The sequence below is a fragment of the Thunnus albacares genome, chromosome 12 (assembly GCF_914725855.1).
Source record: "Thunnus albacares chromosome 12, fThuAlb1.1, whole genome shotgun sequence".
Classification (NCBI taxonomy): Eukaryota; Metazoa; Chordata; class Actinopteri; order Scombriformes; family Scombridae; genus Thunnus; species Thunnus albacares.
This window is the reverse complement of record NC_058117.1, coordinates 29,527,878-29,533,894: the sequence shown is the minus strand read 5'-3', so window position 1 is coordinate 29,533,894 and position 6,017 is coordinate 29,527,878. Positions and strand designations below refer to the sequence as shown.

The 6,017-nt window shown below is 41.2% G+C and overlaps 1 long non-coding RNA gene across 1 annotated transcript; it reads left to right on the top strand.

The window, feature by feature from the left end:
• The first annotated feature begins 2,170 nt into the window (after nucleotides 1-2,170).
• Nucleotides 2,171-5,840, top strand: LOC122994100. Its single transcript, XR_006406515.1, has 3 exons — nucleotides 2,171-4,279; nucleotides 5,104-5,242; nucleotides 5,444-5,840. It is a non-coding gene; the product is annotated as an uncharacterized LOC122994100 (long non-coding RNA).
• Nucleotides 5,841-6,017: the final 177 nt, after the last annotated feature.

The window sequence follows — 6,017 nt, the reverse complement described above, 5'->3', positions numbered from 1 at the left end:
CTCGATGCTAATTAGAAAAGTGCCGCCGTTTATAGCAGGTGGGAACATTTTACACATTTAGATCTCACTCCTGCTCGCCAAAGCTTTGATAATGAATATCTTCATATGCAGGAAATCTGAGTGAAAAAACAAAACGCTGCTTTTTTTTAAGTAAAAATGACATATTTCCTGGCACAGTTTTAATGAAAATGTGCAGATTTTTTTCTGTTTTACATGATTATTATTTGATGTTGTGAATGTTTTCAGCTATTTTCAGTGCAAACATGTGTTTCCTGCTGACTTAAGGCTGCGAATCAAAGGATAATTCTGGTATAAAAACATTGTACCCACCAAGTTCAAGGTTCCCTGTGGAGTTTGTAACTTGTTGTAGCACAAAGAAGCGGTTTTGTTTTTGTCGTGCATGCGCACAAAGATGCACACGCATGTGCACGTGCATGCGGGTGATGCGATACACTGTCCCACCAATCGTTTAATAGTATTTAGCTGATCTACAGGTGGCTGTGATGTGCTGAGAAACACAACAACGCACCAACGAGGGCACTGAAGAAGAAGACTGCAAGCTAGTAAACATGGATGTAAACAATGAAGGATTTAAAATATTTTAAGAATGAAGAAGGAAATGGATTCAACACATTTTTTAGATCATAAGAATACACAGGACGCCTTTAATGTCAGAGCTGTGTGAATACTGTGACATCACAAAAACATCAGATGGTGGAAAAAGTATTGAAAACAAGAAAACCAGTTGTAAAAAGGACTTACTGACAACAGCTTTATTTAATTATTGGTTCATTTAACAGGAAAGTGCCCGTTAATAAACACTGCTGTAAATGCCAACATCTGTTTTCTCCGGACAGATGCTACAGAATCATCTTAACTAATAAAAGTTAGTCAGTAATTAGCCAGATTGTTTTCCAGTTCATGTTCTCTCTGTCTGTGGGAGTATTGGGATAATTGAATATTACATAATCAAGAAAAGTCAAGATGGCTTCTACCAATTAGTGTTAAAGTACTTCAGGTTTTTGCTGGGCGCTGCCGTCCATCCAGCAGATACAAACACAACAACATGACAATCAGATAAAAACACTAACAACAGGCAACACATGATGATCTTTTTATGGAAGTCTAAATCATTTTATATTAATGTGTGTGTGTGTGTGTGTCATCACAAAGAGCCATAGAAATACAACAGCAGGGAGGCTTTCAGTGGGTTTTATGTCTGACAGTTGAATATAGATGTATGTCAGTGTGGTTATGATTTGGCAGATTTCTGTCTGTATGAATACATGTTAGTGTTTGAACTTAAACTGAAGAGTTTTTGAAGTGAGGATGTAAACATGTAAAACATGCTGCAGATCCACAGAGTTTTAATGGTTTGTGTTTGAGTTGTTGTTGTAGTCAGTGAATGTTATTTGTGTGTAAACAATGCAAATGTGTCACAGTTTGGTCTGTAATCGTTGCTGTTGTGTCGACTGTGTGAGGAGTTTTTGAAGATGTGGACTCAGAACTGTACCGTGGCGGTAAACCAGTCATAAAAAAACCCTGTAATTTACTCTTTTACAGACCTAAAAACAGAGAAGACTGACTAAAGAGTTCTCCTCCAATTTAGTTTGCACTTCTGTAACAAAACTGATAAAAACTGATGCAGCAGAACCAGAGATTGATGTTTTTTATTCCACACATTCTTCTTCCTTGTTAAAAACCTGGAGCCTACATTACCCACAATGCACCTCAACTTTTTTTCTGTTTACTGCTTATTAACGCTAAATATGAGAACTTAAAGGAAAGTGTTACTGTCATGGTGGCAGATTGTTTTAGTGATATGAGCTCTGGAGTCACCTGATATCAGATTATTGTGTTATTGTTTATCGTTTGTGGAAACACTTGAATCATTCTCTGGTTTTTAAAACCTGCCCGACAGGCAGATCCTCCGTTTATTTCCTTGAATGCGTGTCGACCGTGGCCGTCTCCATCAAGCAGATTAGTGTCACTTTGACCTTTGACCTCTGGACCGTTAGATGTTGATAATGCTGCTAATCTGTCTGTGGCTCTCCTGGAGCCTCAACAAAGAGAAAAACACACAAAGAGGAGCAGATTGTTTCCTCTGCTTCTATTTACACACACACACCCACACACACACACACACACACACACACACACACACACACACACACACTCCCTCCCTCCCCCTGGTCAACCCTCCTGGATCAGTATTATCACATCTGGCCCAGCGTTCAGCAAATCCCCTCCATATTTTTTTCAAGTTAGTGAGAGAATGAATGAGAAAGACGATTAGTGAGCATAAGCTACTGTATGTGTGTGTGTGTGTGTGTGTGTGTGTGTGTGTGTGTGGTATGCATGCCTGTATGCTGCCGTGTGTGTCATTGTTCATGTGAAGTCGTCACATGTGTGTGTGTGTGTGTGTGTGTGTGTGATGGCACGAAGGCTGAAATCATGTTAGCTGAACCATGGCAGCTCGCCAGCAGCAGCGGCGGCGGCGGCGGCGGCGGTTCGTCCTGCTCTATTGTTCAGACTGGAGACAAAAAGAGAAAATAAAAAAAAACAAAAACAAAACCCGAACGAGAGCCAACAGCTTTCTGTCTCTGTTTCTGCAGCACATAAAACGACACAGCTGCTCAGCGAGATCTGTCATTTCCACAGAACAAAGCCGCCGAGGACGTCATTGTGTCAAAAACCACGAGAGCACGTCCAGCGGTTTGGCAGCGTTTGTCCTCCTCGAGTCAGAGACGTCCATTCAAACAACTCATTCAGTTCATTTCTGCTCTTTTCATTCTTAAAATCCAGTTTGTATTCATAGAAGTTGTCGTATTAAAGCATAACTCGGGTGTTATTTTCATAGATTTGTCTATAATCTCTCTGAGTAATAACAACATGATGATGAAGCTTTGGTGAAAGTTCAAGGAGGAAGGTCAACGTGTGCTACTTCCTCTAGTTTTAATCCTCTCCGTCACTTCATTCACAACTCCAACGTCACCACACCTGCCTGCGCTCCTCAAGCCAATCAGTGTTTAGATGCTTTTCTTTAAATATCGCTGCAAGTCAGACCTACTATTGCGCAACCCTCCTCTTCCTCTTCATCACCACCACCGTGACCTCAGCTGTTGATACTGTTGATCACAACATTTTGTTAAATCAGCTGTTCTCTGTGGGTTTTGATGCTTCTGCAGCTGGTTCAGATCAAATCTCTATTAAAGATCGCTGATGGTTTCAAATCAAGCCTCCTAACTATTGATAAAGGTGTCCCTCAAGGATCAATATTAGGCCCCCTACTATTTACTCTCTATATATAAATAACATTTATGTTCCAACTCAGCAGTGTGATGTTCATCTTGTGCTGCAGACCTCTCTGTTTGATTTAAAGCTCGTTCTAAACTCTCAAAAGACTAAATGTGTTCACCATTGCAGCACAAACCATCAATGTTTCCACACCTGTCTATGCTCTAAATGCAGAACTAATTGACACAGTGCAGCATTATAAATACTTTGGTTAGACGGCATCATCTTTGCTCAAAAACTAAAGATTCAAACTGGATTCTTGTACTAGAACAGATCTTATTTCTCTTGTCAAAGCAGAAAACACATTATATGCAGAAATCCTGTGTGTTCATGCTGCTGCCGCCACCCTTAATCCTCTGAACTGGGACAGACTGGTTTCAGGTACTACTCACTACTGGAATGAACTGCAACACAGCTTAAAGTTAGAGACACTTGTTCCTCTGAGGGACGTTAAAGGTTTAATAGCTGCTTTTCTTCTGTGTCTGATGATTGTTTTATGATCATGATGAGAATGAACCGTCTTATTGTGATCCTGTATATATGTAACCTGTTCTCAGGTCTTAATCTCAGTGAGATTCCCTGTTTCTATAAAGCGTAGTAATAATAATAATAATAATAATGATATCCAGGGAGACTCACTCAAAGGTTTCCATCAACCACCTGCTGGCTCCGCTCCACCGCCATCAGCCTCTAGACTCCGGGGGTGGGGGGGTGGGGGGGGGGATCTAAGGACCTACTGTACTACTGCTTTATGAAGAGACTTCACATCAATGGAGTCTAATCGCCAAAAACCTGCCAAAGTCATTGATGATGCACTTTTACACCGCCGTCACTAAGTTCATCCTCACCTCCTCCGTCACCATCTGCTACACTGCTGCTGCTGCTGCTGCTGCCAAAGACGAGAGCAGACTGCAGCGGATCATCGGCTACAACCTGCCGTCCCTCCAGGACCCGAACGCCTCCAGGACACCGAGGAGAGCAGGTAAGGTCATGACCGACCCCTCCCACCTCCACACACAAACTTTTTCAAACACTCGCCTCCAGCAAGAAGCTGACGTCTGTCAAGACCAAAACCCAGAACACAGCTTCTCCTGACTGCACGATATCTTTTCACTTAGATTTCTTACTTATTTTGACTGTAAAGTTTTATTGATATTATTTATGATTATGTGTATTTTTTGATCGTTATGCACCACAACACCAAGACAAATTCCTTGTACTGGATGTTCAAACCTACTTTGCAATAAATCCTTTGTTTCTGTTAATTTTCCACATTCACACTCTCTAATTTCTGCTGTATATGCAGTGAAATGCAGCGTTAGCAGGCTGAGGTGATACTGATCCATTAAAATATGCCTGGATCAGCTCAGGACATCTGTAATATTAATACATAAAAATCACTTTGATTGTGTTTGTCATTTCAGTTGGACAGAAATAGAAATAAAATATATTTTAAAATCAAGTGAATAAGCGACGCTGCTGTATGTGTAATTTCCTGATTGCGGCCAGAGATCAACGTTATGACCCTCCCTGAGTTTGAGTTACATATTCGTAGCTCTTGTTTATGTTGTTATCTTTCTGTTTACCCGTCTAGCTATGAGAAATAATCTGCTGCCTGTACACAACGCTAGGACTTTTCAGAATATTACTGTGCTCTCTCTCTCTCTCTCTCTCTCTCTCTCTCTCTTCATTTGACCCATTTCTTTCCTGTCGGTTTATCTTCCGTTCTGCCCCCCCCTTCCCCTCCCTCCCCTTCCTCCCTCCCTCCCTCCCTCTCTTCCTCCCCTCCTCACTCACTCATCTCAGCAGTAAACGCTCCACATTCGGCCTGTCCAAGGCTGTTTTTAGCCTCGTCCTTGTGTGGTCTAAATAAAAACCATGGGTCATCAGATATTCTCTGAGGAAGATCAACGGCTTTGTGGAGCTTCATTTAACCTCCCATTGTGTGAGCGCTTAGTGTGTGTGTGTTTGTGTGTGAGCGCTTAGTGTGTGTGTGGGTTTAAAGGAATGAAGGCTGGAGTGATACAATGTGTTTAATGTAGATGTCACCTTCTGCATCAACATCACCTCTTACTACTGAATAAAAGACGGATAGATTCGTTTTTTTCTTTCATTTAAAATCTCATTTTCATGTTTTTTTTTTTAGGTGTTCGGTTGACATTCAAACCCACTTTTTAGACATAACGTGCTGAACATTTCTTGCTGTTCTTGGTGATGTCGTCCTTCATCATCACGGTACATCTCGGCGGACTCTCCTGCTGTTTGTCTGTCTGTATGTCCTAAAAAAAATGTGGCACTTCTGGGTTACAGTCTCAAGAATCAGCGGCACTAAGAGTGTAAAGGACCCATATACTTAGTTTAGGATGTTTTACATCAGTACTAAAGCGCTCATATACTTGCTTTTATACTTACAAGATGCAGTTTAGAAGATGAATGATGAGGTCAACAGCAAACTGTGAAGAACAACCAACATTAGAGCGTTTTTCTTTTTCTGCCATGAACATTAAAAAATGGAAACTCCACATGTTCTATGTTAAAAAAAAAAGGTATTATAAAGCATTTTGTGTCTCCAGACGGAGCTGCTGTGTGAAATCTGATAAATTGCCTCAAGTGATGTCACTTGAGTCAGCGTCAGTGAGTGTGGAGTTAGAGAGAAGTGAGTTTATTAAACCTCTGTAGCTGCTCCTCATCTCTGCTGGACGCTAGCAGCTCCAGGCTAC